The sequence below is a fragment of the Vanellus vanellus genome (assembly GCF_965231255.1).
Source record: "Vanellus vanellus genome assembly, chromosome: 9".
In the NCBI taxonomy this organism is placed as follows: Eukaryota; Metazoa; Chordata; class Aves; order Charadriiformes; family Charadriidae; genus Vanellus; species Vanellus vanellus.
The window spans coordinates 3,025,263-3,048,358 of NC_138914.1; positions in this window are offsets into that span (position 1 = coordinate 3,025,263).

The window sequence follows — 23,096 nt, forward strand, 5'->3', positions numbered from 1 at the left end:
CCCAAACAAAATGAGCCGTTCCTTGTCTTGCCTCCAATTCCCAACAAACAAAACCACCACCAGGTTTTTTAGCTTGTACCCGTGTCAGCATCACACCGAGGATAAGGCAGTAGTCCTCAAACCCACTAGTACCTCCTCAGCTTAGACACGGTTAGTGGAGGACGTTGTGATCTGGGGTGGTGAGAAGACAGTTTCCCCAGAAATCTGCTTTCTCGTGCTACTAGATCAGTACGCGCCCGGAAAACAAATGCTTGAAAACACACAATCAGGGGGAGGCTTTAGGGAAACACTGAGATGAGATTCTCTCAGAAGTACCGGTATGTTATTCGACTTCGAGGACAATCAAGTGATTATCAGAGAGACAGAATGCTTTTCTTCAGGACAAGGATGTCACACACTTTACCAAAAAAAAAGAAAAAAAAAAAAAGTTTGAACCTGAACTCCAGCACTTATTTACAAAATATGACGCATTTATCCTTTGACAACTGTGTTGAGTCCTTCATGTAACTGACGCAGGTGAGACCACTTTGCCAGACAGATGCTGGTACAGAACTGGTCATGGCACTTGTAAATCACCTGCTCAGTTCAAAGCACACAAGTATCCCAATTCCTTCAAGAGCAATTTCCACCCTTCGCCTTAAACACTTGGTCAAGTTTCTGCAGGACGGCAGCCCAGAGGCAATAAATGTTTTGTGGATCAAAAAAAAAAAAAAAAAAGAAAAGAAACAAACGTGGGGTTTTTGTTCTTCGCCGGAGTTCTGACTGAGGACAGCGTGTGGATTGAAGGTGGTGTGCGGTGCCCGCTGCCCATCGCGCTGGTGGAGCCAAGGAGGCTGGCAGGGCCGGCGGTCCCAGGCCGACACGCTGGGCTGTGAGGGGCAGCACGTGTTTTCCTCACACCTGCTCTCATGAAGGTGACCACCAGCGGCAGAGCAACGTGGCAGCCAGGAAGGCTAGTGGCATCTTACCCAATTTCAAGTAAGCCCAGGAGACACGGCGAAGCAGAGGCGTGATTACCAGACTAGCCAGTCATTAATCTGGTAGGAGCCTCAATTCCCAGTACGACGACATACGAATGTGTACTTAGATGAAGTCATAAATGAAATACAGCAATAAATCTCAAACGTTCAGAGCATGATTGGTGATGTATTGCTTCGTGACGCTGAAACCATCTTTTTTTTTTAAAGAAACATTTCTCTCACCCTGCTGAGGAAGCATTGCAGAAAGGCAAAAGAGAACCAGGAGCAGTCCCTGCTACCTCTGCAACTGCAGGATGAGGGTGACCAGAGCCCAACGGATGTGACATAATTTAATCACAGGCATTTTAAACACTTAAAATACCAATAAAACAAACACCCCACGCTCCAACAGCCATCAAAAAATCAGAGCATCTCCCACCTGTCAGTATATCCGCCTTCAAAATGCCTTCAGCAAGGTGGGAAGAAGACACTGCGCCCATTTTTCGGGTGGGTTATGGAGGCACGGAGCAGCCAGGCTGGCAGCCCGAGCTCAGAGCCGATTAGGAAGTGACAGGGCAGAAGGTCACTTGTGTCTCACAATTCTGTGGTTAGCAGACAACATTTGGGGGCCAACAGCATTACGTGCTCTGTGATGCCGATCTGTTGAGATAAACGTGACAGTCCTCGGTGATGGCTTCATCAGAGGGAACTGCTGACTCAATATTTAGGCGTAGCAGCAAGAGCTGTTTATGTGCATACATTGAAAAACAACAGATGACTTCTGGAGCAAAACACATGGGTAAAATTCTCTCTGGAGGCAATACGAAAGAGCCAAAGTAGCTAAAGCATTGTCCCGCAGTGCCTGTGCAGCAAAGGGAACTAGAGCTCCGTGTAGCAATCATCCATTATCCCAGATATTTTTAGCAATTCTGAGATTAATAACTGGAAAGAGCCAATAAAACAGTATTACAAGGAAATACACATCCTTTTGATGAACTGCCACTCACTCCTGTCAGGTCACTTCATACCTAAATAGGAAATTTAAAGTTTGAAACAGTCACTATAGCATTTTTCCTACCACTACTGCCGTTTAAGTTATACTTCATGCTTTCTAGATCAGTGGATCACATTAATTATTATTTTATTATTTTTTCTCTCTGACTGTTAAGCCAAATTAGGCTACTTCCAGAGTTGAAGAGGAAAACGCAATTATTAACAACTTCAAACATCCATTTGGCAAAAAAAACCCAAACCCACAGCACGGTGAGGGGAAAACATTGCTGTGAGTTGTGAGAAAGTATTTCTTCTATGACATAAATATCATTCTCTCCTCTTGTTGTAGCTCTCTTTCACCTACAAGAACTTTACTTGAGATAGGTCAAGACTGTAAGCAAGTGCATTTGAAAATCACAGCTCGGAGACATTCTTCAAAATACGTCAGAAGTAAGTAACACTTGTGTTTCCTTGGAGCCAACTCCACCAGGGTAGAATCGCAAGCCTGCGGCTCAGAGAGGGTCATCTCTCCTCCGACTCCATCGGTTCTTCCCAGCTCTCCATTGGAGGCCACACAACTGTTATTCAGGGAGTTGAAGCTGGTTTCCTGGATCATTTTACTCAATGGGAATCTCATTTATTATTGAAAATAGCAGAAACTTGACCTTCCCCGGAGACTTTTACAGAAGTTCAGACTGTAGGTGAATTTGTCCAACCTGCGTAATGCAAGTCAATTCCTCCCAGGGTAAAGCAGCATTCAAAGTGAACGAGGCCGGCAGAATTGAACCTTTTGTGCATAATTAATGCGGCCATCGATCAGCGAGACCTTGGATTCAGAATTTTTCTGCAAGATAAATGCAGATGGATGAACTTACACACTTTTAAAAGGTCTAACTTTGAGAAAGCTTCTTTGGTTAATGACAGTCTCCTGCTACCGCAAACCTAAGCGCACATTTTCCATGGCGCACACATCAGCATCGTTCAGCAGAAATGGTTCACAGTATACAGCCTCTCTCAAGGACAATTATGTTATTTCCTATTCTATTCCCCATTTGGTGTGTGAAAGCAATTCCCATTAGCACCAGTGGGAGTTACGCACGTGAAGACGCCAATGAGAGCTCAAGCGCTGAAGATCTACAGGCTCTTTGAGGTACTATTTTACAGTCTTTAGCTTACACTCCTAAACTTTTTGGAAACCATGGCGACAGATTACCACAATGTGTGAATTTACAAATAATAATGAATTAATCCAGACCGGTACACATGCTAGCCAGGTAGCAATGGCCACAATATTTGTATAACTGGATTTATAAAGCAGCTCATTCTCTGCCATCCAGCACTTGCTGTCCTCTTCCCAGGCCTAACGGCAGTATATGGAAACATAAGTCGCTAGTAAGAAGTTTATTTTGTATGCTCTGTATTACAGACACAGGTCAGTAACTTCATGGACTGGCTGATGGGACGTGTCTACTTGATGACATTCTATTTTCCCATACACCATTCCCATGCAAAGGACTTCAGATTCCTTGGGTGATATTTAAATACCTAGGTAAAAACTAGATTTTTCCAAAGCTTTAGCCTCTTATGGGACACGTACAGGTAGATTTTTAAGAGAGTTCAACATCAAAAAATGCACGCTGGGAGGAGGACTGGCTCTTCAGTAGCAGACATTTGGGATAGCCCTAACCTAGCTATTTGCTTTGTTGATGCTAAAACACTGTAAAATTAGTTTGTCTCTGAGGTTGGAGGAGAGCAGAAGGTGAGATTACTGCAGAAGAGAAAGTGATCTCTTTAAAGGGCTGTCACAGACCCATTGGTAGCATCAGCACTCCAAGCACCCAGGACAGCTTTCCAAATCAGCTCATTCTTTCCCTTCCCCAAAATCAAGACACACACACACAAAAAAAGACCATCTTAAAAATAATTCTGTGATGTTCAAGATAAACAGTTATTCTGATTTTATAACTTTCAGAGCAATACCTTCCCCACTCTCCACCATGAAAAAAGCAAGTTTTGAACTAAATGGGTGGTCCACCAAAGGCACCTACCACCAGTGTTCAGGTACCGTCATTGGAGAATCCCTGCTGGCACCTACAGCTGGTCCTAATGGTCAGTCTCTTTGAAACCATGAAGGACAGAGAAACAACTCTCCCTATCACATCATCCAGAGATGATGCCTACGCATAGTCACTCTTGCCTGGAGGTACAGGAATGGACTAAATGACCTCCTTCAAGGTCTCTTCTTAAGCCTGCAAATCACAAGAGCTGACAACACTGTAAGCATGTAGTAAAAATTTCAGGAAGGCAGAGTTATTCTAAATTATGTCAGAGTTGTAGTAAAGTGTGCTGGTAGAATAGATTGTTGTGTTTTTTTAAAGGTATCAAAGCCAACTCGTTCATCTATTTAGAGTATACCTCTTTTAAATGATTTTTTTACATCTACACTGCAGTCACTCGAGGACAGAGCTCAGCAGCCAAGTATTTATGGATTGGTTAGGGCAGGTGCCGCGGCTTGCCAAGGGCAAGAGACCGTGCAGCTAGATTACGAGCCACTTCAAATCCAGCCAAGGACCTTTACACACCTGTGATCAACACTGAACAGTGTAGACAGAGCCACACGCTCACCTCCACAGGCAGGCTTATATAAATCCACGTTGCAGATTAAAGGTTTAGAAGTTTGTGTGATGTCGAGTTTCCACGCAGATAAGCATGAAGCCACACGCTCAGGCAGCTCCCACCCCCTCCTCACCTCCGGCTGCCCCTTGCCCTCCCGCTCCCCTTGCCCATCACCGCCTCCCGACAGCCCTCCAGGCAGCGCAGCCTGGCAGCCCTCCCCAGCTGCATTGGGATTTCAACAATACCAACTAATTTTAAACGATGTTCTGTATAACCTTGGAAACAGCTGTGTATGACGATCATGATCCAGGCAGATAAAAGCTGGTAACAGGCGGCCGAAAGAACGCGTTTAAAAAGACAGAGAGAGAGATGGATGAACTCAAATGCCTGGACTATTCTGCTCACAGCTTTGTGCAGGGCTGCAGCTTTCTGGCTTGGCACATCAGCAGACTGTACTAGAAGGGTTTATTAGATTTTTTTTTTTTTTTTTCCATACCAGTTCAAGGAATTCCCTCCTTCCTCACAAACACAGTTTCCATTCCTCTCTTGGACAGGACAGGTGAGATCAGAATGAAAAATGTCCTGCTTTTTGTGTAACTCCAGTTATGCTTGATCTGCTCCCGACGAGTACTGAAATTTTTAGAGCATGTTGGTTGTTAAACCTCTGCTAAACTAGATTTCTCCCTTCCTCGTCCCCTTTTACCCCAGCGCAAAGGGCAGCGAACCACCTCTGTGAGTTTCTCCTGGAGATTGAAACTGCATCTTGTTATCGGAATTTTGGGTAGAAAAGTACCTTTGGCCCACATCTAACACATCCATAAGCTATTCGATCTTTCAAATGCACAACTTGGACCTGGGGATGAGTCCCAACCTTCTTACCAATGAGGGATGAGAACTCCAGGTGGGGACACCCCTCCCACACAAGCTGCAGGAGCACTGGACCATAAAGCCACTTCGACCTACTTCTTCTGCTAAAGCAGCAGTGGCTACAGAAGATGCCACTTCCTGCACCCTCGTGCTCTGCTTCAAGACACCCCTCTTGTCACCACCAAAGCAAATGGAAGACCAGATCTGTCACATGGACCCTACCGACTTATCTGCATTAAGAAGCAGGTCTGCTTAAACCGGTCAGGTCATCCAGACATGACGGTGTTCTTAGCGATTGAATCCTGGAAGGTTATTTTTTCTCTCCTTAGAGAACCTGAAGGAAAGGCAAATTCGACGTTACCTCGCCCTCTGAGGGCTAGCTTGGTTTACGTGCAAAGATTAAAGAGCAGAACGTGTCAAGGTCTGAGTAACGGGTTCACACCCCAGTTAGGAAAGCGTAAGAGACCACCAGGGTTATGCTCATCACTTCTGCAAAAAGAGAGCCCCCACCGCTCACCGAGAGCTTCCTCGGGCAAGTTTCTACCTCATCTTCAGTGCAGTCCCTGCCTGACTCTGCGCACCCCTCCACACGTTCCACGTCCTGATTTTGTGACTGCTGACTGCGTGCAATAGGAATAAGGCTGTTTTTACAGGGGTCACTCGCTGCCTACAGCCCCAGCTCAGAGGCAGAGAGTTTCTCATGGGACACCAGAGCACTAAAGGCCTGTCATCACTTTCTAGGCAACAAGGTTTTATGAGGGTCTCGTATGAACACAGCCTCCTGCCCTTGCCCCTCTCCTCACGCACTTCCCAAAGGGAACACAAATGGTTAATACCCAATTACCTCGATAGAATTACAAACCTCCACTGCTCTGCAGGTTTCACCTCTTGGCTCAATGAAAATAAGCCAGACATGATGGCAGGAGTCTTGGTCCCCACCAACGGACAAATAAGGAAAAGTGGTGTAGAACAGGAATGCTTTACCCCTTCAAAGCTCTGCTGACACACGCGTCCGGGCTTCATTATCGCCTCTGGAGTTTACACCACGGTATGCTATAATTAGAGGTGTGTCAAAACTCAAGGCAGAGCATTGCAACCATCACTGGTCGCTTCGCTGGCACGAATATGATAACCAGCAGAGCAGGAGACAGAACTCTTATCCGAGTTCTTAAACAGAGGCTAAGCAACACACTCTTCTCCTGTTTGAAAAAGACCATACTGAATATTTTAAAGAACATCAGGCTGGTTCATACTGCAGAGACTGCGGGGACCCAGGTTAACGCCGCCCTCCCGCCCTGGATTCACGTTGTTGCAAACGGGGTCGGGGGTAACAGGAGGACGAGGGCAGACTCTGCGGTGAGAAAAAGGGTTAAAAATGCCACTAAAAACTTAAAGAAAAACAACTGTGAAAAGCTGACCTTCGTAAAACAGACTTACATGTCAAGTGCCATTTTCATAACTCATTAAATATATACAAAAGTTTTTACACAACTGTATTATTAGATCGTTAAAGATGTATACTCAAACGTCTCCTGGAGTAGAATAGCTCTGCAGGAGTCATTCCTCACCCGTAGCAAATATTCAGGACATTTTGGCGCGCTTGCTACATTTTAAAAACTGGAACCCACGTCTTTTTTTGCACCAACCTGCAAATCCTTCTGCGTTTGTGCGCTATTGAGGTTTTCACAGCCATTCACTAACTTCAGATGCTTAACGCTTTCGCAAAAATGCAATCCAGCCCGGTTAGTAACAAGCTTTCTAAGCAGGAGAGCAATGTTTATTGCTTTGTGCTTAAAATCCGCGGGCTGTTGCGCGCCATCCAGCCCGACAGTGAGCAAAGCTCAAGTTAAACGACGCGCTTATACAACTGGCGTCCCAAAGAGGAGGGTTTTGTTCTGAGTTTCTGATTGCTCACACTTTATCGCTCGCCACTGGAAAGACTATAAAGCTAAAGTGAGTTTTTATATCCACATTTCAGGATACTCAAAGTACAGGGCTGTAATAGAAACGCTGACATTATCCAGTTATAGTGGTGAAACCTCTCTACCATAATTATGTACAGTTGGAGATAATAAGCACTGCTGACTCAGGAGGAATCTCTGATTGGGCTGGAAAAGGGAGAAGTGTTGGATAATCTGCTTCCTGAGAGGCAACAGCAGGCCTAAAGAGCATAAACGGAGGAGCAGAGTTGGTAAGGAAACAACAACAAAGTCCAATCATGAATCCTCAGAGATGCTCTTACTCCTTTTACTGCTCGTGCGATTGCAAGAGACCTCCAGAACTCCATCAGGACTTGTGCTAAAAGGACATCGCAAGTTACCTGACAGATGGCAGGGAAAGGTTTGATGAGGCAACTGAGACAGTGGGCACCCAGTCAAGAGAGCACCCAGCGCTGATTTGCAAAAGAACTGTGTTCCTGCCCAACCTCTTAAAAATCACAAACCTTTGATGTATCTCAAATTCAGCCCCAATAATGAAGGCGCGCAGAAAAAAAAAATATCCCAACATGCATGCAATACTACATTAAACTGCTCGAATAACCTGAAAAAATTGCCATGAAATTGCTGATATTATGTGGAAAAAAAGCCTAACAAAACTGTTTCAACAAGTAGTTTTTTGTTTTAAGAGGGACAGACTCTTTCCCTCCTTCCTCCTCTTTTCACTTTGCTTTGGGGGGAGGAGGGGGAAGGGAAGGAAGAGACAAGGCTTTTGGTGAAAACTGTACTCCGTCTCTTACCAGATCTCTATTTTTAAATATCTACATACTAAATTTCCCATAAAACGATAATTTTCTCAAAAAACGCTTGTTTGATGGATACGAAAAGTTCCAAATGCGACACTGTGATTGGTTCTAATTGCTATTAATAAATGCATAATGAATGTTGATAAGATTAACAAACCATTCCAAAAATTTGGTACTATTTTCACTCTACAGCACAAACTCTAAATTAGCAGTAATGCCAGCAGGCTATTAATATTCCCCAGATGAACAAAACGCAAGCAGATCATACAAGGTTGGGCTTGAACTGTGCAAAACAAAATACCTGGGTAAATATTTAGCATAAAAGAAAATAAAGGCTTAAGTTAACATTTGCCTAGCCCTGGGTATTATGGAAACAGCCAGGGGAGCTTTGCAGCATTTACCCCGCAGGAGCGAATGCATTAAGACAGTGGTGCCCAACACCCTTACCCACGAAATGGGCCGGAGGAGCGCAGCGCAGCGGCTCGGCGGTCCCTCGGGGCCGACAGCCTGCTTTCTAGGAGCGCGGCTCCACGCCGAGCCCCATCCCGGCTCGCTGCGGTCAGCGGAGCGGCGGGTGGGGGTACGCGGAGCGAGAGCCCCGCTGGCCTGGCAGCCGGGCTCTGCCGAGCTAGGCGTACACCCTCCAGGGAGCTGGGCGAAGCAGATTGTCAGGCGACCTGTTCGAGCATCACCCTCGCTCAGCGGACAACCTGGTCCCCTGCTGCCGTGTCCCAGTGGGGTGAGGGGAAGGACGCTCCCCTTGGCCGTTCCCAGCAAGATGCACCCCAGCAGCGCGGCCTCTTCCCTCCCTGACGGCAGAGAGCCCGCGGCGGCAGCCCCAGTCCCCGGGTGCAGACCAGTCCCCGTCTCCGTCCCACCCTCCTCGCCAAAACCATCCCGCTCCCCCCAGCGCAACCTGCGACCCCGGCAGCTCCAGCCACCCGGCATCGCCTGCTGCACCGCAGGAGGGGGCAGGGAGGGAATACACGCTTTCTGGTTGGCTTCCCATTTGTCTGATGCCCTAAGGCACTTCCAATTTAATACCGATTTCTTTTCAAAGTTAGTGGAATTGAAATAAATCCATACCGGTCACCAATTTCCAGCTTACGTAATCAAAGTCAACTGTGCATTCACAGATTCCTCCCTTCTCTGCAAGCTAATCTGACAGTGGGGGGGTGGGGGGGCAATAATCTCCTGTGGCACTGCCTTGATTTCCCCCAGAAAATAAAATGCTTTCCGTTTACAACGGCCTGGTAATGAATTAAACATTTTGAAATCCATAAAGAAACCTCGATCTTTAAAAACTGCAGACACAGTCAAAGCACAGGGGAAAAAAAAAAAAAAAAAAAAAAAAGCAGCAGAAATACACTTGAAATTAAGTGGAGACAAATCACTGAGACACAGATATGGTGAAGCAAAGCTATAGGCGCAGCAGGGAGAGGGGAGAGAATCCATTCACCAGTCTAAGTTGACACACTCGGCGTCCACTTTCATCACATACTAAACAAAACAGAGTTACTGCAGCTGCGGTTTTGGTCACTTATGAAGAAGATGTAACTGGAGCTTTAATAGACAGAAATATCAGGTTTAGACCCTCTTGTTTGAAAGCTGGTCCAGGCTCCCCGGGTGAACACAAGTCTATCGCTCCCCCGCGCTGGGAGGTGCTGAGCCCCAGGCATTTGCATGGCTTAAAATGGCTGCAGCAGTTCAAGGCTTCTCTAACTTAGCGTATGCAACACCATGGAGCACAGGAGAGGGGTCTCTTTCCTGGCTATACACTATTTTAAATTTAACAAAGCCAACATAATTAGTCCCATGAGAACCCCTTCAGTAACAGCCTCAGCTCCCAGCACTCGCGAGCTGTATGCTCTGCAGTAATTATGCTACCAAGCTGTCAGAGCCTCCTTATCTGCATGCAAATTAGTTCATATGCTATACATCTGCTATAATGACAGTATTAAAACAAGAATTTTATAATGAAGCCATCCTCTTTATAGCAACATAGCACAATTACTTTATTAACATATTGCACATCTATGTCTGTGACTGCTCCCAGCCAAATAGCCAAATTTGCCATCTCCCCGTACAGCGAGATCTTCTTTGCTTCTCCCCCCGTATCTGTAAACAAACACAAAGAACAAGAACGGGAATTTCTAAACTACCTCTGCACAATACCACTCCTTCATTGTTCCTGGGGAAGTACCGCACCAAATGCCGTTAGGCGTGACTGGGTGAATAAATATTCCCATAATGCTCCAAAAGGTTAGGAGACGAAACAGTAATAATCAAATCAGCAGCTGTTCGCTCCCAGCCTTGACATCAATCATCGGCTTCTGTCGACGAGCGACTGCCAGCACCGTGGCCAAACGGCAGCGGGAGGGGGACCGCGGCCCCCCCGCAGCCCCGCGTCCACCCCCACCGCACAGAGGCAAACAAGAAACGTCAGGCACAGAAGGAAGCGCGAGGCGAGGAAAAACCTTCCCAAGGGAGGAGTGGGCAACGCAGACCTGGTGCCCGGGAGGGCTTCTGCCGGGAAAAGGCATGCCGGCACCAGCCTCACCGCGGCCGGGCTTCGGGAGGCGGCGGGGGGACGCGAAGGCGAGATGGCAAAGCGCGGCTGCCGCCCGCACCGCCGCCTCCGCCCCTCGCAGCGTCCGCAGCGTGTCGGTGCTCCGCTCCGCACCGCCGGAGGAGCGTCCTCGCCTCTCCGAAACACGCAGCGGCGCCTCCCAACGCAGCAGCAGCTCTCGGCCCCGGCCCGCTTTCAAACATTCCTCTTGGGGAAAGTTTGGCGGCTTCTCGGTCCCAGAGCTTTTCTCCAGTTTGGTTTTTGGAAGAGGGAGGCAATTCTCTGCAGCGCTTACTTACAGTAACTAAGTCAAAAGAAATAAATCAATAGAGGACTCGACTCATTTCCTTGTGGGTACTGTCAGAGTTCTCCTCTTCATTACATGCTGAGCAACCGCTCGGTTCTTTTACAGTTAAAAAGAAAAAAAAAAAAACAAAACACACAGAAAGCTACGTGATCAGCCCTAAACCTTCAATAAACCTTTACACCTATTTCTCAAGCAAACATTTCATTTTTAGCTCTACTTTTAACCTTCCAGCTCGTGCTACCACGAGCCACTGATGCTCTGGGGGAGCTGCCAGGGATCTGCCCTGGAGCCTTCTTGAAGGACGTACCCTGAAGCCAGCTAGTCGCCTCTCCAGGGTAATACGGAAAAGTGATTTCTAATAATGGGGAATATCAATTCTAGGATTTTGTTTCACTTATTTAATCTGATACAGCTCGTTTACACTTTTGGCCAACTGGTTATTTTTCGGACGTCTGCTTGGGAACACAGCAGTTGAGCTTTATCGGCATCCTCCACGAGCGGGAACAAAGGCGTGTGGAAGTGGAGAAGAAAAAAAAAAAAACCAAAACCCACCATTCGCCTTTTCCCCTTTTCATGTTATATTTCCCCAAGCACCAGAAAGGTGTGGATAGGTCTCATCCAAAGTTTCAGCACTACTTTGTTCTTCATGCAAATCATCTCTTTCATCAATTATCTTAAAGCCATTTATAAACATGACTGCCGTTTCAAAGCCAGGAGGAGATAGGTGAGAATTACCATGGACAGCACAAAGATGTTCAAATACTAACTAAATCCAAATCTTCTCTTAAAATCTCTATTTACGGCTTCAGTAAAGCCCTGAGTACTGGCACCACGGTGCACACACACAACAACAAACAAAGGGAAAGGCACAGAGCAATGCTTCTTTCTCCCCTACAAAAGCTTGTTTTATTTTTGTCAGCATAACCTGTAGTTTGCTGGGTTTCTGGGAGATCAAATATTTGATCAGTTTATGAAAGGGATGATATTATGTGTTTGCCTGAGGGAACAGGGGCATTGGATTTCGTGACCCTGGAGTTTATTCCAGCGTTTGGTTCCCATGAGAAAAGTACTAAATTACCCTTTTCCTTTGGGAGAAGAGAAAACAAAATCAGAATATATCACAGTCCTCCCGCAGCTACTAACAAGATCTTCTGTAGCCTTTGACACCACCTCATGAAATAATGCAACAAAAGCCATCTTATTAGCACTCAGTGTGCACCTAACCAAACGGACTGCGTTTTCAGAGCAGTCAGTCGTGCAAAGAGCAGCTCAGTCTTATCTGCTGGAAACCTCTCCTACTGCTGTTCTGCCATTTAGATCTCTTCTACACTGCTGCCGTTAAGGGTGAGCTCTATTGTCCCTTAATGTCCGCCAAAAAACCTTGTCATTAGCCGCAGCAGGGCTTGGGTAATGTCCTCGAGGTGGCATCTATCTCACCTAGCTTTTGAGGCTGACAAAGCAGACATCTCAAACCGAGCTTGCGCTTCAGACCCCGCTTGCTCTCAGTGGCAACACGCAAACACTCACGCAGAGCACCACTCAGGCCAACAACCACTTACGATGAGCTGACCTGCACACCACGACCATCAGTTTCTCTTCATTGGCCTTAAAAGGCCTCTAGATCTTTAGCTCAGATGTAGACATCGGCAGTCAGGTTAGATGAATCCTATCTCAGGGGCATAACCAACACGGCATCATCAACCCGGTGCCACCAGCCCGGCTTCCTCAGTGGCACCGAATTCTGGCGTCAACCCCTCCTTGCTGCTCTTACCCCTGTAAGACCCGCTGTACTTCACCTGACACAGCCTCAGCTTCTTCATCCTACCACTGGGACTGTCCATCCACTCACCTCTCCTTCTTCCATCTCCTGTGTCTTTGCACACTCCTTCAAAACTGGATCGGTTTTTTCAGGTTCACTGGTATATTCCCCAGTACCTCCCTCATCAGTGCTCCAGACATGCCGGCAACTCGCCATGGGGCCGCTTCTCCCCAGTCGAGTTTTCATTCTATACTACAGGTCAGTTCTCTACCTAAGACAGAAGCAACACCTTCTGCCCTCTCTTCTAATCTCCAGCTTTCTTCCATCAACTGAATCGACCGTGAGCCTCTGGCTGTGGTTTGGCAGCTGAGTTACCATTGCCTGCTTACATTTTTGTTGCGTTATTTAAGAAGAAATTCTGCCATCGGCACAGTTGATCTGCTGGAAAAGAAAATCACATGGAAATCACCTGCAAGGGGTGCTATTTTAGATGGGATTGCTAAGGTAGGTCAAGTTTTATTTAAAAAAAACCACAAACTGATATAATTTGGAATGGGAAAGTTCTCCTCTGGGTTGCATCTCTGTTCGTTAAGAAACTTCTTATGAATTCTGAATTTTTAATCTGTCCACCATTGCCTTTTAAAGGAAAATCACATAAGCGTATACAATTCATGTTCACTGATTTCAACGAGCCAATTCTGTGCTTGCAGCTCATACATTTTTTGTGATATTCATGAAAATGGAGATTATTCTTTCACACTTAAAGAAAAAAAGTCAAATTTGACACCGAAAAAACACTCAAAGCATTTGAGAATCAGCTCAGGAGCACTTCTTGATCCTGTTATAATTCGGGCTGCCCAATTCATTGAGATAAGTATTGTGCAGGCTCCTCGTATACGCAAATCTTCCCAAAGCCCATTCTACTCTGGCAGTCAGTCCTTGAAGAATTTAACAGTTTTCCACGCAGCTTTGGCATTTTCTCTCCCTCACGGTAGCAGTATTGGCCCAGCTGGGAAATTGGGGTAGCACAACCAGATTGCAGAAGTGCTGCGGAACCACCTTGAAATATTGAAATATTGAAGTGACCTTGTTTTTTAACATATTGTAATATACTTACTGTGTACATGACCCACATTATAACTTAAGGGTTTGGGCTTTTGTCTTTTTCTTTTTCTTTTTTTTTTTTTTTCGGTTAAACAATTGAGGTTGATATTGCTCCTGAGTAAAGTTTAATCATTACAATATTTTAATTTTGTAATTAAAAAATACGGAAACCAATCCCAAACCGGGAGTACAATGGCTGCACTTCACAAAGGAGAGCTCTGACACGCGATAAAGTAATTTATTCACTCCTCCTTCCTTCACCCAGAAATTAAATACTTCACAAAAGACCATCAGCAAGATACTCCATTTGTAGACACTCACAACCTTGGCAGTGTCCTTTGCAGAGCAGAACAGCTGTTGAGTTGATGGGTACCTCGTCCCAGTAGGGAAAGTTAGAGCCTTCTCCACTGTAAATGTTGCGGTTTTCTGCTTTTCAAGCACTCTTGCTTTGTGCCTAGCTTGCAAGAGAGCCCCGTACAGAAATATTGCCGCCATCGCAAAGACAGTTAACCTGAAAAATCGCTCTGTTCTAGCACTCGTTCTCTTAAGCGTATTCAAATTCCAGCAAGCATTTACACTGCGAGCAACCTTCCTTGCTTTCCAAAATTAAAGGAAACAACAAAATGTGAGCTTTTCTGAGATTTTTAAGCGTTCAGGTCCAGCTAACACCATTTAGCACTGACCACAGCCCAGCTGTGCTGCAGCACCTCACTGCACAGTCCTCCTTAGACCCACTACTTAATCAAAGTACGGTGAAATAAATGAGGAAAAACTCGTTCCACCTTACCTTTGCCCTGGGCTGAATGCATTCCAATGCTCACTTTCTGCAGCTCATGGGACTGTTTGCTTCTGACTGTAACATCTTCTTGACAAAGATTGTACATGGGTCTCCCATCCCCCAGCAGAAAAAGGAGAAAGAGTGCCACCTCCTCCTCCGGCGCGCTGGGGAACTCACCAGCCTGCAACCTTCACGCGGCGTCTCGAAAATCTTTGTTCCTGCAGTGCTTTCCCAGACCGCTGTTACAAGCGTGTTCAGGGAAAGGAAAGCGGCGTCAATCGCAAAAGCTAAAAACACACGACTTCGGAAAAACTGGTTTGGCGCTCTGATTTCCAAACTGCCTTTATCTGCTGCGGTGTGCGCGCGATGCTTTGTACTGCCGGCAAAATAAGCGACGTTGAGAAAAGGAATTTTGAAGGGCTTCTCACATCCCATCTCTAACCATCCCAAACAGGTAATCTTAGCTCGGTTTGCCTTTTAATCTTGCTGGCGAAGAAAGGTAGCTTGCGTCTAGCAACATTTCGCAAAAGGCCATATGGCTCAGGACGCAAGCATAGCGACGTGGCTGTTCTTTTCCCCACACCCAAATGAGATTTTACTTGCTCTGTGAGACACAAAGTTTGTCTAAAACCCTGCTTCCAAATAAGACTGCATTTTAGGAATTACTCTGCAAATGAGATTTATTTCTGGTATCTCAAATGGTGCAAGGTCAAGCAGAAGATGGGAGGAAAGACAGGGACTGAAATCCAGTTTCAGGTTCCCACTTCTGAGGTCTTCGGGAAGTTGGACTATTCAGTAGAAACCTGAGAGGTAAAAGCAACAGTTCTGCTATTGTTTATTACCTTGTGGGAAGTGATTAATACAGCAGTTTATTGCCTCAGTTGCACAAAAGAACTATGTGCCAACTCTTCCGGCTGAGGAAAAGGCACCACATTGCTTCGCAATTAAAAACAACGTGGAAGAGTGCCAAGGGTGAAAGGTGGAGAAAATCCTAATTTCTCTCAAGCAGAAAGAATGAAAAAGCAGAGCGATGGCGCAAAATCTCTTTCTATCTCTGCTTCTGCTGCCTCTGCGACTACAGACAGTTGTGGCCAGCTTACTGGGAGTCCAAGCGATGGTGAGAAAACCAAAGTGGGACCTCCCAACTCCTCTTTCCAAAACAGAGGGACCATTAAACACTAGTTAATATGAGACCTTACTAAGTCAATACATGCCTTTCTCTATTACATATTGCTATTTCATTTTAGGGAATATCCACTGACAACTTATCCCATCCCTTTGCCTTCAGCAGTGGTTTCTCCATCCTCCTGCACACTATTCTTTTCTGCTTACAATAACACTGATGAGCATTTACGGTGAGAAGCCATCGGTACTACGCGTTCCTTTCCTGGTCTTCTCTCTCTACAACGCTGTAAAATCAAAGGACCCTCCTGAAAGCGACCGGCTTGTGAGGGTGCCAGGACCACCGCCTACTGTCCAACAAGTTGTTTCAGAGTCCCTTCTTTTCTGCACCAGTTTGCATCATATATTGTTGGTAATCTTGCATATTGATTCTGTCCTGAGTGCCTACAGCACCCAGCGCAGTTCTGGGCCGTGACTGGGGTTCCCTTCCCAGGCTTCTCCACACTACACCAAGAATAAATCTGCTGCCCAGTACGCACAAGCTGTCTTCTTCAGCTTTAAGTTTAAGCCATACTAAAACCAACATAAATGGGACTCATCAGCTGTTACAAACACAAATAATCCTTATTCACTAAAGCCTGTCTGGAGATACAGTGGTCATTCCCAGCAGCCGCCTCTGAAGTCCTCTGCAGATTTTCCTTCTTCTACAGCGGTGCACAGAAAAATTAGAAAGACTCTGGTTTAATAAAAATACGTGCACTGTACTAGAACATATTTTTGCATTGATATAGAAACTCAGCAGGAAATAATAAAACACGCGCAAAAAAAAAAGAGAGCTTTTAAGTGTGACAGCTTTCAAGTCTGATTGCACAGTTCTTTCTCAAGTCTAGAGGTGGGCCTCTCACAGGGTAGGTAAAAATTTCCAGGCTTCAGTAACATACAGCTCTTGTTTCTCAAGCTCTCTAGGAAACCTTTTGAAACACCCAGCATCTCTGCATCCAGAAAAGCTGTGCTTGGTGCAGGGTAAATCCACTCCTTCCCACCCTCAGCTCCGGTACGGTGAATTATGTAAGGAAGGAGGGAGGGTTTCCCAGCTATCTGCGTGACATTAAAAATATGCCATGGAAAAGATTAATTTGTGGGTAGAGAGCAGGAAAGGAGCATTTGCTTTTGCCAGAGACAGATTTTTCTTCTTTTTAAGCAGAAGATGTCACGAGTTCAAAGTCCAGCTGAGATGGTGAGTTCAAATATATATGATAAATGTATCTCAGTTATCACGACCCCCTACTTGCTATACAGTTCACACACAAACACATATTTTGCTCTACAAAAGCATTTTTAACGCAAAAAGGCCACTCTTCCTCCGAAGCCTAGGGTTAATTTACATAATGAACCTTTAAAGTCCCTTTTTTAGGTGTTAATTCCTGTTGCTAAAGAAAGGGATGTTGCAGGCATCGGCTTGGTACATGCTGCAGCGCTCCCCCCAAAAGACTGCAGCAGAACCCCCAATAAGAGCCGTTTAGGAGCAGCGTGGCTGCTCCTTTCTAAGCTGGAGCCAATACGGAGAGATAACCCACGGATCATGCGTAATTCCCTGTTCGTGAAGACCGGGCGGCAAATAAAAAGGATTTTACGACAAACCCGCAGCAAAGGCAGTTGCAGAGCAGGGCGTTGGAAGCCATCTCAAGGGATGCCCAAAGGTGCCCACCTCCCACCGCACCCAGCTGCCGCTGAAATTCAGTGACAGTCGGGCACCACGGCAGAAACCTTGGCACCTTGTCCTCTGCTCTTACTTCTTCCACATATGTTCTCTTCAAAAGGCATTTAAAGACCAAAGGGCGAGCCAAAAACCTGGGGGGACTTTTGATCATTCCCAGCATGGAAGGTCTTATGTGGCATTCCAGCTTCTGCAATAGCAGCAGATACAGCAGTGGTGTTGCCACTGTATCGTTGTTATAACTAAAGAAATCTATGCTCAGAATTCAAAGGAGAGAACTTCCACTATCCACAGGCTGGGTTTTCTTTCATTTTTCGCTTCCTCCTGTCCTTTCTCCTTGAGGTTTAAAGGATTCCCTCCTTGAAGCGATCTTGTATAGGGCACAACTCTATCGTGAACTCTGTTACACCTCATAACTTGATATATTAGAGTGGCTAAAACTCTGGAAAAGCTTCAGAAGAAACCGGTGCTGCCGTTGATCAGGGTTATAGCCTACGCTCACTAAATGATAATTTACGGACTACAAAAACTGTTCTGTCCTCCATGTTTCTCAATTATTCCCAACACACAGTCCACACAACGAGATTAACGTATAAACCAGGCAACATCAGAAAGCCATAAATTTGCACAATAAATCAGCCACTTCCCCTTCATTAGGCTTTGCACAGTTCACATTATTTCCTTTCTGGAGAAAATCATGGCTAGTTACTGTCTGCCTTCAGAAACAAAACTATCGGTAACGTTTCCACAGGGATCATCCGAAATGGATTTCTAATAATGTACAGGTTAAAAGGTTTTCTTGTTCTCCCCTTTCTGCATCCAGCTTTTAAACTTTATGGTCCCGATGACACTATGAAAGGCACATGTGCTTAATAACAAAACTCGTAAAGAAATATGTCTTAAAACATATAACTGCGTGCTTAAATATAGAACAGACGTGAACTCGGGCGGTCACCTAATAGAGAGGAACAGGTTCTATTTATTCCTCCAGCAGCCAGCCTTAGCCTAGGAATAACTGACGCGGCAGATAAAGGCTCTTATCCTTGGCTGGTTGTATATAGCACTTCATCAGGACACTTAAAGGCTCTTTACGAAAGCAGGGATGTATTGTTATCCCTATTTTACAGAAAAGTAACAGCTTCCCAAGGTTACAAAAGAAGGTCAGAAACACGTATCTGCAACCACCACCTATGTCCCTTCATTCCCATCTCTGCCCATTAAGCCACCCTCCAAGAGCTTCGCAGATTGAGTTTTTATGTAAACATTCAACCCATTTCTCAGCAAACCTATGAGCAATCACGGTATTTTATCTCCTAAATTGGACTGAATTTGGGCAGTCTCTACTGTGGCCAAGTACACACCACCAATGGCCCATCTCTTTACCTCCGGGAATGCAGAGAGTGGTAGAATTAGTTTTGCTTAAACTTGGGAGGAAATACGGATGGCCCTGATGGATCTCACTTGAACAGGAAGATCAAGAAATATTTCACAACACAAAGTTAGGTAACGCTTAGTAAATCTCAAGGTGGAAGTCACCAAGAGACAGATTCCCGAGTTAATACGTTCACATCAGTTCAAATCCACTCTTTTCTTGGAGGAATAGCACAAAACACCATGACACAAGTTAGGATGACACATAGAGCAAATCAGTCCCCGCGGCTGAGACTTTCTATTGTTCCCTGTGAGGGAGACGACACCCAGAAGATGTCATCCTGTCTGGACCATAACTCCCCCCATACCTTCGTGCACCACAAAACACGGTTTGCAAGTCACGTCGCCCACCGTCACGTTAATTTTAGCCAGACGACCAGCTGCAGGTGGCAGCCCCTTCTGACCTCCAAAGGCAAAGGGATGCCTCAGAGCACCTCTGATTAGAAGAGCCCAGGTGAAACGTTCTTTTTAATGAGTTTTCTTTGGTTTCCACGGGCAGCCAGCAGCGTGCTTATCCTCGCTGCCTTCCCTGCTTCTTTCGCGGGGCATCGTCCCGGCAGAACAAGCTCAGCCCAGGCAGGCGAAGGCTCCAGAGCTTTGCAGCTGCCTGTCTGCTTGGCTTTCCCTCCTCCGCCTCGGTTTGCTCTCTTCTTTTATATGGCGAAGACTAGACAGTTCATTTTTATAAAGTGCTTGAGCAGGCTATTTGATACAAAAGCCTCATTTTTCAGAGGTGTCAAATACCTCCGGCTCCCGCGGAGCGCCAGTGCATCGCCGCTGCTGAGCGCCGGGGACGGGGGACTGCGCCGCAGGGTGACCGAGCGGAGGGAGCCGGGCTGTCCCGCGGCACGGCACGGGGCCACCCGCGGGCACCGCGCGCCGCTTCTGCCGGGGAGCCTCACCGCATTTCTGGGAGGTAGGTAAAAAACCAGCAATCCCATTTTTCAGATGAGGCGACTCAGGCTGATACCATCAGTGCCTCGCTAGAAGCGAGAGAGACTGAGCGAAAATGCCAAAACGTTCATAAAAACTATAGTCCGAGGATAACGGCAGCCTTGATTTACAACCCGCTGTTTCGCTGAGGTTAGCCTCGACGCTTAACGCAATTATCACTCGGAGGTCTGTGTTTTTTACGGCTCTTATTCCGAAATACAGCAGAGAAACGAGTGAAATGAATGAGCAACAGCTTTCACGGAGAAAGCAACTGAAAACGAACTGCGGTAGACATTTCTGCCCGGACCGCCTCGCCTGTTCCGGTTGTGACAACGTGGCAGCAAAATAGAACCGCATTCCGCACAAACTCACATCTTCGCATGCCAAAACTCACGCCGACACCACCGCGGCACTCAGAGGAAGTGGCTGAAAGGTTAGCATTCACCAGGAATAATTCCAGAAATAATGGAGCTACTGTTCCCGTTTCCGACCAGGAGAAGCGCGCGGCCCACAGGCACCTACGCCGAGAGGGGCCGCGCTAACAAAGGCAGATCCGGCACATAAAGATTGTTAAGAGTACTGCACTGGGAAGCGGTGGGGAAATCGGACGCTCCGGACTCCCCAGGGATCGGTTTCTATTTTCATGGCTATTTTTTACGAGCCAAGGGACTACAGAAAGGTATTTAAGCTCCCACACCCGAGCAGTAACTACGGTTTACGGGGTTTACCGAGGTCAGAGAGGACCGTCCCACAAATTTTTACCGCCTGTGAACGACTCTAGAATTCTAAAAATACCTGAGGAACTGTCATGGCAGGCAACCAAACACTAATAGTTTTTTCCTATACAAAATCGTGTCTGACATGCTCCACTTTGTCCGAGAGCTACAAAACCTTTTTCAAAAGCAAAATCGCTGTATCGTGACAAAACAGGCGAATGAAAGCAAACACCTTGTGCCATCGCCCTGGGACGACGGGGGGCTGGGAGAGGTGGAACAATCCCTCCCCACCACGCACACGGAATTCCAGGTTGAAAACCGCGCTTTGGAGAAGGCTGGGAAAGAGCAGGAGGTCAGAACCCGCTCGCAATAGAAAATCGGTTTGCAATCTCGATTCAAAGTCGCTGTTAAGATAACATAATACGTTTTTTAAGCAGCTCATTAGCAATTTATTAAAACATTAGGGCTTCTTTGAGACTGTTGGAGATTATCGTTTAAATGGCTATTTAAAAGCCTATTGGCTCACAGCATGGATAATTCATTCTCATGCCAATACAGATACACACATAGTATGTGTGTATAGCTATATTACAGTTCATTTTAAAAAAGTGATTTTGCATGCAAAGTAAGTGTGTTTTTTCACATCTGGACCATGAACGAGATAAATTCATTTCCAAGTAACAAAGCGTAACTTATTGGAGCGCTAAACGGTACTTTTAAATAAACGTAAATATTATTTTGACACTCGGATACCTTACACAGCAATAAATAAAGTCATTAATAAAGACAAGAAGGCATGTCTCCGTGCCCCAGGAGATGCAAGACCGTCACCTTTTTGCAAGGGTCGGGTGGCTTTAGAGAGAGGTAACCACCTCATTAAAGCTTTTAGTCTGTCTGGAGATTTTCTCATTTGTTCAGGCTGAGAGATGTCTCGCTTTTTTTTTCAAAGGATTAACAAACTGAAGAGGAGCAGTGCTTCCTTGTCCAAGTTATTATTTTCAGTAAGAAAAATAGATGCTAATTAGAATACAAACCAAGAGCAGTCCTGATGAAGCGGAAATGTTTTTCTCCCCCACCAATCAACAACCGGACCACAGAGACTGGAGAAGCATACGGTAGGTCTCATTTAACCGACTGATATACTAGGGACCTTCGACAGAGAGTGGTCAGTTTGAACTCGGGGCTCAGTAACGAGCTCTCAAGTTCCCTCTTTGACAGAACGGACCGCAGCAGCGCTGCGTGACTTCATTTAGCTTCATTTTATAAGTACAAGCCCATTCTTTACTATTTTTCCCCAGCTTAAATACCACTTTCTCAAAGCGGTGCTAGGGGAAAAAAAAAAGAAATGAAACCAATTTTAATGAACTCATGCAAATATAAGCCTGGTGAAACAAAATCACAGACCTAAGCAGAATACTGCATTGAACGCATTTGTATGTTTTATGCAAAGCTCATCTAAATTTGAGTAATTGGACCTAATTTGGCAATCTGCACAATCAGTTTGCAAACTTCAACCACTGAATTTTAAGTATGAGCCTGGAAAATCATTAACATTTGTATTTATCACAGTGGCCCCGATCCAGCACAGTACTAAAATCTGTGCTAAAGTGTTTTGAATGAGGTCTTAGTGTACGCACAGCATCCAAGAGAGTATCGGGAGCTCTAATTACAGAGAAAAGTCATTGATACGTTCCGATTGCACAATTTTAATCTCAAATCAATCGCAAATCTCTGAAGCTTAAGGCTGGGAGACTTCCTCCAAAAAGCCCACCATCTTTATCCCTCTGCCGTGCCACACTCTCTGGAAAACGTTCCCCAGATCATAACCGTTGCTCTATTGCTTTTCACCTCCACCCTCGCCCCTTCTCCGCGAGTCCCCCCTGACTGCTGTTTCCCTCCTCGTGCAGATGTTAACCCAGTCCTTCTCCTTCCCATACGCACCCGGTCTCCGCTGAGCAGTGCAGGAACTGGATGTGCTTTCCACGCTCCAGGAGCGCGGCGAGAGCACCAAACCCGTTTATCAAAGGGCAGTTCTCTCATGCTCTCCCCTGCATGTGTTTTGGCGGCAGTGAGGGTTATTTTTCATGTGTGTCTCATCTTTCTTCAACAAAAAAATGCAATGGATCTTAAACTTATAAAAGTGTTCTTGCTCCAGATTGTAGGAAAGAAAACTGTTTCCCATTCAACTCTACTCATGACTTTTTTTTTCCCCCCTGAAGGCATCCCCTTAAAGAGAAGGCAAAGCACATTTTTCAAGGTGGAAACTGCCAGTCTGAACTTGAATCCAAGTCTGACTCCCTCTCAATGGGAAGTTTCACAGCATCCCAGCAAACTCCTCCAGCACAGGAGGGCAAGCAGGCCGCACTGGCACCGTGAACCCTCTCCACACCACCAGAATACCACCAGAGTGTAAAGACGATTGTGTGTCAGTGAAACAATTCTAAATCATAGCCGAGATCTATTGAGGCAGAACTGTGCTACA